The 12898-nt window shown below is 40.2% G+C and overlaps 1 protein-coding gene and 1 non-coding gene across 4 annotated transcripts in view; one reads left to right on the forward strand and one right to left on the reverse strand.

Annotated features, from left to right (window-relative positions):
* Vps54 (VPS54 subunit of GARP complex) overlaps window positions 1–12898 on the reverse strand; it is an 80166-nt gene that overhangs the window by 63193 nt on the left and 4075 nt on the right. The window lies entirely within an intron of this gene.
* On the forward strand, window positions 6114–6244 carry LOC114631126. The gene has a single exon (XR_003712916.1). It is a non-coding gene; the product is annotated as a small nucleolar RNA SNORA17 (small nucleolar RNA).

The following is a 12898-nucleotide window of genomic DNA, read 5'->3' on the forward strand; positions in this document are numbered from 1 at the left end:
TTGCCTGTCCTCTGTCATTCTACAGACTTCTAACTAGCCCCTCTGCTTCCAGACTAAACTACTATGTGTAGAGTTCTAGGATTAATCTACTATGAAGTTTTCATCCTGTTGTTATACTTCAACTCAAAAACTTTTAAAGGATCATTACTTTCCAAACTAATCTCAAGTTTTATTAAATGGTACTCTAGACTTTTACAATCTAATGTTAACTTTCCTTCCATTGTTGATCATCTTATTCCTTATTTCCTGTGGATATACTCTCTCAGAAAAGGTGGCCTACCTGTCCTTTAAGATGCTCTTCAGGCTTCTTTGTTTGGGGGAAGGCTGTGCTATGCCCTTCTAAAATATTCATACTATCTTCTCCCCTTTCTCCCATAAAAGGTCACTTTATGGTTTCTCCCACAAAAGGTTTCATTTCTAGATTACGCATCCAAACAAAACAAATATACACATATTTGAAAATATGATTAAAAATAATTCCAGCATTAGCCTATCATCTCAGCTCCTAGGTGTCAGGTCCAAAACAAACACAGGACAAAAAGCTAACTGTGGCACCTATTAGCACACCAGGCTCCCTCAGTATCACAAGTACCTGTTACATATTGAGTCCATGCTGGCACCCTGAGTCTACCTTAAACTTCTCCAACTCATGGGGTTTCCTCCCCTCAGCTTCTCATTCAGTCCCTTAAACACTACTATTACTTTCAGGTATGCACTCTTTTGGCCCCCTTTCTCTTGCCCATCTCTCTTGGTTGTCTCTTCCTCCTCCTGTGTCAACCTCTCCCTCAATCATAACTTGGGGTGGTGATATCCTCAGTTTATACACTAGACAGGTTAAGACAAGAAAACTGCAACTTCAGTCATCTTGTTATAGTGTGATGTCAAGCCCAACTATGTTATAGAGTGAGTTCAAAACCAGACCTTGCCCAAAAATAAAAAAGAGAGGGTGGGAAGGGATGTTCTGGTTTGCTTTCTATTGCTGTGATAAGAACTGTGACCAAAAGCAACTTGGAGAGGAAAGGGCTTATCTAGCTCATACGTCTCAACCATACACAGTCCATCAAAGGAGGAACTTGAGGAAGAAACTGGTACAGGGATCCTGGTTTGTTCCCCAAGGCTTGATCAGTATGCTGTCTTATACAACCCAGGATCACCTGCCCAGGGTTGGCACGGCCCACAGTGGGCTGGGCGCTCTCAAATTAATCATTAATCAAGAAACGATCCACAGGCTTGCCTACAGGCCAATCTGATAGGAGTATTTCCTAAATTGATGTTTCCTCTTCCCAGATGATCCTAGCTTGTGTCAAGTAGACAGAAAACTACCCAGCACATGAGGACATGATTAAGTGGTACACTTCTTGCCTGGTATACAGAGTCCTGTGTTCAATCTCTAGTATTATATATATAATAATAATAATAATCCTAATATCTTTTAAAGTAAAAAAGTTTCAATAGTCAAACGCTTACTTAAATTAGAAGGAAATGATTAATTAGCTATAGTATAACTAACCAATTAACAATAAGACTACAGGAACTAAGAGCATAGCGCAGTCAATAAAGGGTTTCCCTTGCAAACTTAAAGACTTGAAATTTGAGACTCAAAATCTGCATATTCAAAAAGCTGGGCATGGTAGTTAGTATGCACTTGTAATCACAGTACAACCTGATAAAGACAGGGTTATACAGCCAGTCAGCCTGACCTACTGAGTAAACCAGTAAGAGATATTGTCTCAAATTCTAAAGGTTGATGGTACCAGAGGAACAACACCCAAGGCTGTTCCCTCTGGATTCCCATGCATGTGCATACATGTACACTCACACATACATATGTATGTATCTTTATATGTACATACACACACAAAGAAAATACTTAGAAGAAACAAAGCATATTGTTAAACTATCTGCTTTGCTAAATATTCCTGTCAGTCATGCATCATAAGCAAATTTAGGACATTTTTTTCCTTCTAACAAACACAAAACACGTGGTAAAATTAAGCTTGATAACGCTTTAAAGTTTGAATTGTGATTACCAAAGCACTCATACTAGGAATAGAGGCAGGTATATATAGTTTTTAACTCATGCTTCTGCTTAATAAAATGATTTATTAATTCACTCAACCATTTATATACATCTGCTCCATCAGAAGGAGGAGCTCAGTGAAGGACACCATTGTTGATTCTCATGACAAATGTTACTGAGGGTTAATTTTTTTTGAGACAATAGTTTCTCTGTATAGCCCTGGCTGTCCTAAAACTCATTCTGGACCAGGCTGGCCTCAAACTCACAGATCAGCCTGTCTCTGCCGCTTCTTCTTTTCTTTCATTAAATAAAAATATCCCTTGAGCTAGACAACACTTAATAAAGAAGTCTGGCTTTAGCCACAGACAGCTTTTCATCCTTATCCACTTTAAGATCCTAGCTAGTATTGTTGCATTTCTTACTCTGGAAGAAAACTGGTAAGAGAAGACAATCAAGTACAAAACTTTAAAAAACTCTTAACATTCTAAAGGAAAACTTTTTTACAAATTTAGAGGATGAGAATGAAGCTCAGTGACAGAGCACATGCTCCAAGATCCTAGGTCCAGTCTCGGCACCAGAAAAAGTTGTGATTAAAACAAAAGGTGGGGCTAGAGAGAAGGCTCAGTGGTTCTGAGTACTTGTTGCTCTTTCAGACACCAGCGTTCAGATCACACACTCATGTCAGGTAGCTTACAACCGCCTCTAATTCCAGGTCCAGGGCTCCGACACTCTCATCTGGCCTCTGTGGGCACATGGCACAGACAGCCTCTTGTGCACACAGATACAAATACGCACACTTACTTACGTACATCTTTTTAAAGGTGCGAGAAAAAGCAGAATTATCAGACCAAAATGCACCAATAAACTAATAATGAGAGAAACAGAAGAAAAAGCCCTTGAGACTTGTCAATTAGGAAATCACAAGCCACCCAGGAAGCACTATCACGTCAATAATGAAATGGAAGACTGCAGAGGCTAAACTGGAGCACAAGATGAGGAAATAAATGATAAAGCAATGATCCAAGCCAGGTGAATCACAGCATGCAGGATGCTCAGGGAGGACTCAAGTTTGAGAAAAGCCTGAGCTACTCCATTTAAAAAAAAAAAAATGTTTTAAATGTTTTAAAAGTTGAAATTGTGGTGGCATAAAAAAGAACATCTAAGCCAAGCAGTGGTGGCGCACGCCTTTAATCCCAGCACTTGGGAGGCAGAGGCAGGTGGATTTCTGAGTTCGATCGAGGCCAGCCTGGTCTACAGAGTGAGTTCCAGGACAGCCAGGGCTACACAGAGAAACCCTGTCTCAAAAAAAAAAAAATCTAGCGTCTAGCGTCTCTCTTTCTTATGCAAAAACCTCTTGTGACAATGCATAATGTGCAGGAGACACACCGTGTTAACAGTGGTTCTATCTCTGCCTACTGGGATAACAGATCCTTCCTGACAACTGTCCCATTTCTAAACATACTGACCCAGTCCCTCATTCCTCTGATCCAAACTAGTACTTCATGATCTTTACATTACTTTCTCATGTTACAGGGGACTTATCTATCTGCTTGTTTCCTACCTTTCCCACTATACTATAAAACTTCCATTTGTCTCATTTATCATCATATACTATGCCTAGCATTTTATAAACTTATGAATGTTCACTATATAATGTTTCCAAAAAAATTAATACTACGGAAAATTAGGTAAGGCCATATGTGCCATTAGCAATAGCTCATATGGGGTTTTATATTATTTTTTAATGTATATGAACCTAAGTCCATAATATATTTGTTTATATAATAGTATCTGGCTTTCTAAAACTTGATTTCAGCTCTCTATCTTTCCTGAAAAATAACACACTGCTTAGGAAAACTAGCCATACAAACTTAAGACTTCGATCATTTACTAGCTGTATGACATCTGATAGCTTTCTTACCTCCAGACATCTTGGTGTCCTCATTTATAAAAAGAAGTAGCACATAGGAATGTCGTAAGATTTTAGTATCCTTTGTAAGCTCATGACACATTAATTGGTACATGCTGTGGTGCACCGTGTGATGGTGTCTCTGTATATTCAATTGCTGATTGCTCACAAGCATAGAGCTAAGTACTAGCTGGATCTTGGTATTGTTTTTCCTATGGCCCATCAATGGCCTCATATTTTGTAAACATTCATCCTTCCTTACTTGCTCACTGGCTTTAACAAAGAGCTGACAGGAATTGGACAGTAGAAGTTCCTGGCTGAGAAAGGGTCTATGGGAGAAGAAATGAGAAACAGAGATTCATTCAGAGAGACACAGAAGTGGTTGACTGTAATAGGAACAGAGAGGTAAAGAAGTAGTCAAGTGGCAAGTCATAGGCTAGTTACGGGTTAAACTTAGATTGACATAGCTGAGCGTCTGCTAAAAGCCTGAGCTATAACAAATATTAATAAGTCTCTGTGCCATTATTTAACCACTGGTAGGTCCAAAAAGTCCCCATATATGTACATAAAAAACAGTAAGTAACTGCAACTACTAGTAAGTATTGTAAACATCTTAGTTTTAAAACAACAAGAAAAGATTAGCATTCATACTTCCTCATTCAAACATTTATTTACACTGTAACAGTGTGGACTTCCATTTCTTTGTTCAGATATAGTCTTGAGACTGGGATGAGGAGTATATATGAAGACAAGAAGCAGCAAAACCAAGGGGAAAAAAATAGCCAACCACAGAACAATGGTTCTCAATGCATGACTATAAAAAGAAGGGAGTATTACAAAGCAATGATAAAACCAGAAAAGGGGAAGGAGAAAGTATAAATAAATCAACAAGCAGGTTATGAGGCACTTAGGCTTATGCCCTAACATGAGATCAACCAGGACGCAGCACCGACCCAGCAAACTGGCCTAGGGAAGGTAGTTGCCTCACATCCTCCTCCTGTTTCAAATGTTCTTACCTTGGGGAGAGTTAGGACAGAGGTCAGGCAGAACAAGGGCAAGAACTAGATTGCTTCACTCCTATAACTGGATCTAAGGGTTTCTAAAGTTTTACATAAAAAAAAATGAGATATATATTATTAATGAATAAAGGAAGGATGTCATGAAAGGAAGCAATATAAAAACAGTAAAAAAAAAAATTACACCATCATCAGTATATTACTGAACACTGTAGTTCATAATTGATTGGCTCCATTCAGATAATTTTGTTGATCTTCAAAATATTCTCATAAATGCATTTATAATTTCCATTATATAGTAAAAGAAATAGGTTCAAAAGTAACTTGGTTTGAAGATATTTAGGTAAGTAATTAGAACTATGAGATTTGAATTCAGACTTTCTGATCTAAATTCCATGCATCTACTTCTAAACCAGATTCTTCAATTACAACATAAACTTACTCTCACAATTATTATTTGTGTCTTTTTTTTAAGTTGTTTTTTTCTAGACAGTCTCACTAAGTAGCCCAAGTTAGCCATGAACACTTTTAACCTAAGCTTACATAAACTTACAATCTTCCTGCCTTAGACTCCCTAGCACCTGGAGCACAAGCATGGAACACCATACCTGATTATGTACATGTTCTAGTAAGTGACTGGAATGATTCCTGTCTAATTATGAAAGAATTCTTCAGGGCTGGAGAGATGGCTCAGTGGTTAAGAGCACTGACTGCACTTCCAGAAGTCCTGAGTTCAAATCCCAGCAACCACATGGTGGCTCACAGCCATCTGTAATGAGATCTGATGCCCTCTTCTGGTGTGTATGAAGACAGCTACAGTGTATTCATATATAATAAATAAATAAATCTAAAAAAAAAAAAAAAAAGAAAGAATTCTTCAATACTAGACTAGATTCTTCCTTAAGAGTAATGTAGTACACATATGCATTAGTGTATTGCAACTGTATTCTTTTTGTTTTGTTTTTCAAGACAGAGTATGTAGTGTTAGCTACCCTGGAACTCACTCTGTAGACTAGGCTGTCCTTAAATTCAGAGACCTGCCTGCCTTTGCCTCCCAAGTGCTGGGATAAAAAGTGTAGGCTCCACCCCATGGACACTCCACTCCAAGAAGAAAAAGAGCTACAATGAGCAAATATTCTACTACTTTCAACAAGAAATGTGTTCTGAACCCGCCCTTAGAAGTGCTGCAGGTGTGGCTGCTGTGTCACATGTGAATCAGTAGGTGGCAGAAAGAAGAGAGGCTATGTCTAACACAGTGTTCTGACCTATGAACATCTGGATGATTAGTAGCCTGACATTCCCTGAAAACAGCAAGCCTGAGACAACCATCAGTCCAGCACCAGAAGACTCAGTCAGGGAGCTAGCCTGAGAGTACCACAAAGGCCCAACAGCTCCAAGGACTGGGAGCAAGCCAGAGATTAGAAGAACCCAACCTGGGACTGAGGACCTCAAGCAGGAGAGAGCCTGAGATGAGGACCCTCACATGGGGCCACTCGGGTGTGCTGAGCAAGGAACCCACCAAACTGGGCACCATGGGGTCTGGACAAGGAGCTAGCCTGAGATGACCACCAATCAGGTACCATGAAGGCCCCAGGAGGCAGACCTTGCCCAAGATGACCCCTGCCCAGCACCATAATGTACGATTGGGCCATAGCACTCCTGAAACCACTCCTGAGATGACACTAGACTCTCAAAGAGACCCCAGGTACCACTAAGAGAAACAAATGGTAGAAAAGTGAAAGAGTAAAGAGAAAGAAAGGATGTGGGCACAATGAAGAGAAGCAGATCTGGAGACTGAAGGGTAGTAAAGAACACCCTGATGTATGTAGCTAGTGATGCCACCTGGGACCACTGTGGGGTCCTAGCCTGTACTGCCACCTGGGGCCATGTCTGTGTCCATGGTCCAGCAGCACCAGGGGTCTGTTGCCACCAAAGGCCAGGTGGACACCTCTGGTCTGGGATGCCACCTAGGGACACGTTCATGTCTGAGAGCTATGCAGAACTCATCCCACTCCTCACTTGGACATTGTGGGAGAGCTGACCCCACCCCTAGCCAGCTGAAGTACTCAGGAGAAGGGGCCTACACACTGCAGGACTTGCAGATGAGCCAGACCCCAGGGATATGAGAGTGGGAGAACTGGCCTACCACTCATCTCCCATGCAGTGGGCATGGATGAGGGAGAGACAACCCCCACACACCCCTCACCACCTTCTGCAAGTGAGAGACCTGGCCCTGATCATGAGAGCAGAGAGCTGGCCCTGTCCCTCACCAGCTATAGCACTTGGGAGAATGGACCCTGCACTTCACCTGGGCAGTACAGTAAAGCTGACCTTGGTGGTGAGGGTGTGGGTGAGCCAGCCCATAGGGCATGGACCCCGAGGGCATGAGCATGGGAGAGCTGATCCCGCCCTTATCTGCCATGAGGTAACATAGGCATGAAAGAGAACACCCCCATCATCTCACTTTGCCACCTACAGAAGGCAAGAGCTAGCCCCAAGGTCATCAGAACAGGAGAGCTGGCCCTCAACTACTGCAACAATCAGGAGAGCAGGCCCTGCACCTGGGCAGCACAGTTCAGCTGGCCCTGGATGTGGGAGCTGTAGATGAGATGACCCTGAGGGCAAGAGTGTGGGAGAGCCGGTCCTGCCTCTTGGCTGCTATGTGGTGGCACGGGCAAGGAAGAGATGCCCTCCACTCTTTTTTGCCCTTACCACTAGCAGTGGTGGGCAGGTGGGAGAACTGGCCCCAATGGGATCATGAGAGCAGGAGAGCTGGCCCTTCCCTTCACCTACTGCCACATTCTAGAGAGCAAGCCCTGCACCTCACCTGGGCAGCACAGTAAAGCTGACCCTGATGGCAGGGGTACTGGTGGGCCAGCCCCAAGGGTGTGAACATGGAATAACTGGCCTCACAACTTGTCTGCCATGTGGTGACATGGGAGAGAGAGATGACCCAGTCTCTTGTCACCAATGGCCCCAAGGTCATCAGAGCAGTAGAATTAGCCTTGACCCTCACCTACTGCAGCCCTCAGGAGAAAAGGTCCTGTACCTCACCTAAGCAGCAGAGTAGAGCTAGCCCTGGTAGGAGGGTGTGCTGAGTCGCTCACACACCTCAGAACCCAACCTAAGGCTATGAATTGGCCCACCCCAACCAAGAAAACAAGGCCCTCTAAATAAACCTGATCAAAGCTCATATGAATTCCCAGAGATGGAAGTATACAGAGCCTGCACAGGTCCATACCAGGTCCTTCGCATACATATAGCTTCTGGTTTAAGTTTTCCTGAGTGTGAGAATGAGTGGGTCTCAGTATCCTGGGTCTTCTCTAGGGCTGTTTTCCTTTTGCTTGTTTTGTTCTATTGTAATGTATTGGTTTTTATTATTACTATTCTATTTTATTTCATCTTTTATTACTTTATTTTTTATTATCTCTTAGAAGCTTGTTTCCTGGGCTGGAGAGATGGCTCAGTGGTTAAGAGCAACAACTGCTCTTCCAGAGGTCATGAGTTCAATTCCCAGCAACCACATGATGGCTCACAACCATCTATAAAATGATCCAGTGCCCTCTTCTGGTGTGTCTGAAGAGAGCAATGGTGTACTCATATACATAAAATAAATAAATAAAAAGATTTAAAAATATATATATAAAAAAAGAAGCTTGTTTTCTAATAAAGAGACAGAAAGAGTGAAGATCTGAATGGAGGTGAGGAGGGACTGGGAGGAGCAGAGGGAGGAGCAGAGGGAGGAGGAACAATAATCGGGCTATATTATGTGTGGGGGAAAAAATCTATTTTCAATAAAGGAAAAAAGACAATAAAAGGTAAAATTGGCTAGAATAAATTATAAATAACTGTAATATTAGACATTTAAGTTGTCTTTTTCCTCTTTCGTGTGTGTTGTACGTATGCTGGCACATATGTGTAACAGTGGACTTGTACGTGAGAAAATGAAGTCCAAGGTGATGTCAGAAATCATCATCATCCATAGCTCTTCCATCTTATTCACCGAGGCAAGCTCTCTCAGTCAAACCCAGGGGTCACTGATGTGCAAGTATCCCTAACTAGCGTGTTTTGGGGATCCCCATCTGTGCCTTTCAGGCAGACTAACTAGCCTACCTGGAATTTACTAATTTAACTGGGATGTGAACTCTGATCATCGTCATACTTGTGTATTTTAAATGTCTTATAAAATAACTGATAGTTTATGGCATCTTTTTCAGAAATAAAAATTATTATAATTTATAGTTTTAAAATTAAAAGTAAATAATATTCAAAATGGAAATGAGAGACTCCTAGCAGTAGTATAGTAGTTACAAAAATTAATCCAACCAAAAAAAAAAAAGGCCAGGCGGTAGTGGCGCACGCCTTTAATCCCAGCACTTGGGAGGCAGAGGCAGGCGGATTTCTGAGTTCGAGGGAAGCCTGGTCTACAGAGTGAGTTTCAGGACAGCCAGGACTACACAGAGAAACCCTGTCTTAAAACAAAACAAAAACAAAGAAACAAAAACAAAAAAAAAAAAACAAAAAAACAAAAAAAATTAATCGACAGTTAGAGACCTACTTGTCTCTAGTGAATAAATACTTCATGAAAAACCCAAAGAAATTTGGATACTTTAGTCCTTCTTTGGATGACTGATATAACTACAAAACTTTTGCCAATCAAAGAGAAATTAGAACACTGATATTGACTTTTAGTGTTTTGTTTTATAACAAAACAAATCCTAAAGCCTCTCATTCAAGTGTCTGAAGAATAAATATCCTGTTCCTAAGAACGTTTCAATTGATGGTTTTGTTATCCATTAATGATCTTGTCTTTAAATCATTACCTTAGATAATTACAAACAATGCTTTCCTAACTTTTCATACCTTCTAAAGTCACTTTTTGAGGACAGTAAGGTCAAGTCAGATAAGACTGAATGTATTATACAGGCTACTAGATTTAGTGAGTAGGCCTTTCTTTTATCCTAAGCCAAATGAGTGTTGAAATGAAGACAGGTTGCTGAAGAGGTGGGCCTCAGGGGTTTGGCAATGAGGAGGAGTCAAGAATTGGTAGCTCAAGGAATTAAGTTTGATGAACAGAACATTAATTTGGTACTTGAACTTTTTTGGGACTGGGAGGATTCTTTACCAAGCAATCGGAAATAGTAGAATTGGTGAAACAGCCAGGCAGTAAGTAAATCCTGACAAGAACAGACAGCTATATTCTATGTCAAGAAGGTAGGAGTTGTGTAGAATTGGCAGTTACGTACATTTTGTATAAGGACTTTCTATGTAGCTGGACTTTTGGCTACTCTGTGGGTTCTTTTTCTTCCACCCTTCTCCATTCCCTTTATTCCACCCTTTCAAACCCCTAACTCCAAACAGAAGAAAAAAAGAATAGAGAGGAAAGAGGTGACATTATCCTTAGACTACTTCCTGCTGATTAGGGGCCTCGAGTTCCTTGGGGCAAGTTTGAGCTTCAATGTCAGGATATCTAATTTCTTCTTGTTGTTGTTTCATCTTTATGCAACCAAAACCAATAGCATCCAACAGCAACCAACCAACAACACAGTCTGCCTCTTGGGGCTCTAGCATTATATACCCTCTGATAAGTTCCAAGAATTCCAAATGTCACACAATTGTAGACACTGTCTGCCATTGGAAAACTTATACCACTGTTAGAACATTAGGCAAATCATAGCCAGCTGCTGAAGACAATCTGAAGCAGCCCCATATCCCACACCTAGGATCAAAATAAAAATATATTCTTATAATATTCCTGTGTTTTTCAGAAACTAATACTTCAAAACTGTCACTACAGAGTAGAAGCCCTGATCTGATTCACGGTGATAGAGGAGATTAAGGGAGAACAGCATGGACAAGAGAATGTTTAAGGGTTAACTCTATGTCAAATAATGCTGCCATGTAAATGCTGACATTCTTAGATAACATGACTATAATCCTGCAGAACATTATGTTTGAAAATGGGGGAAATATCTACACAGGTTTGTCAAAAAAAAAAAAAAATGGGAGTGTGGTACTCACTCTACTATTCTTTCAATTGGCCTATGGCTTAAAAATCTTAAATAATAAAAAGTCAATGCCAGGAGGCTAGAGAGATGGCTCAGTGGTCAAGAGCCCTGGCTGTTCTTCCAGGGGACCCAGGTTCAATTCTCAACAACCACTTGGCTGCTCACAACCATATATAACTATAGTCCCAGGGGGATCCAACACCTTATTTTGGTCTCTTAAGGGTATCAGACACATGCACAGTATAAACAGACAAAACATTCATACATATTAATAAATTTGTAAAAAAAAAAAAAAAAAAAAAAAAGCCGGTCGGTGGTGGCGCACGCCTTTAATCCCAGCACTTGGGAGGCAGAGGCAGGGGGATTTCTGAGTTTGAGAGTTCGAGGCTAGCCTGGTCTACAGAGTGAGTTCCAGGACAGCCAGGGCTACAGAGAAACCCTGTCTCGAAAAAAAACAAAACAAAAACAAAAACAAAAAAAAACAAAGCAAAGTCTATGATACTTTACCAAGAACTAAAGAATGAGTCAGACTGATGGGAGAAAACAGAGTGACAGAGTTCTAGAAAAAGGTGAACAGTATGTGAAAAGATTTGGAAGAAAAATAATCTATTGCCAGGTACCAAAAAGAATTCAACATGCCTTAGAAAATTACATATTTAACAATGGGAGAGAATTGTGGAGTCTTTAAGGCTATAAAGATGTTAGGAAAGGAACTCACATATCTTAAAGGAATGAGAAATAAGAATTTCATCTTAATTTAAAAAGCTAGAAATAATTTAAGCAGACAAATTAAATGATCAGATTTACCCTAAAAAAACAACAACAACAAAAACCAATGACTACAACACAAGGGATATTAGAGTTAAAAAAGACCAGAAAAAGGCCTGATAGAAATCTTGCAATAAGACAGCCAACCTCAGGTGCTACTGAAGTCAGTCTCTAGAGCAAAGAACTTCAGTTATCGATGTATAACGTGGTTCTTTTGAGGGAGGTGGTTCTTTTCAGGGAGGGAGAAGGAAAGCTGGGACAGAGACACTTAGTACTTTTCTTCTCCCTAGGAGCTGTCAGTCCATAACTTGCTACTTCCACATTGTCTTAATAAGTTCTACATATCCCTTTCTAATTTGTTCCTCTGAAATAACTCTTGCAGAGAACGTTAAAGCCAACAAAGCATCTTCAGGCTAATGTTCTCCCCACCAAACTATTTGGCTCTCCAGACATAGTATCTTACAAGCCATAAACTCACTTACATTGGCAATAACTTTACAATACAGTAATCACCAATCACAGTATTTTCTAGATGAGAAAATTGAAGCCCAGAAACATTAAATAATTTCTCTAAAGTCACATGGACAGTAAATAACAAAGATGATCCTACCACTTTTTAATCACCAAAAACATCACCTAAAAGCCAATGACAGTGGTACAGACCTACAATCCTAGTATTCAGGAAGGGGAAAAGGATCACAGCAAAGTCCAAAGTCAGCCTGGTCTACATAGTGAGTTCCAGATCAGCCAGAACCACAGGAAACCCTGTCTCAAAAAGATTAATTTAAATTTTAATGAACTTTAAAATTAATTTAAAAACATTAGAGTCAAAAATGAGACCTATAGGAGAAGTAGAAATGAGAGTTGTATGCAAAATATGAAAATTCTGAACATTTACTACACAATATATACTTGCACACATAAACTACTCAAACATTTAGCTTCTTTCTTGATAGTTACCAGGGGTTCAGGGGTAGGGGATGTGTGAAGGTAGGATCATTCATGCTAAAAAAGATAGTATTTCATGTTTATTTCTAATTTCAAAAACCTATGCAGTAATAATCAGCAATTCAAAATACAGTAGTTAAAATTACATTAATATAAGGCTGACATTTTAAGAGAAAAGGGTATTCTTCTTTTTTTTTTTTTTTGGTTTTTTTTTTTTTTTTTTTTTTTT

Source organism: Grammomys surdaster, unplaced genomic scaffold (assembly GCF_004785775.1).
Source record: "Grammomys surdaster isolate TR1022 unplaced genomic scaffold, NIH_TR_1.0 67, whole genome shotgun sequence".
Taxonomy (NCBI): Eukaryota; Metazoa; Chordata; class Mammalia; order Rodentia; family Muridae; genus Grammomys; species Grammomys surdaster.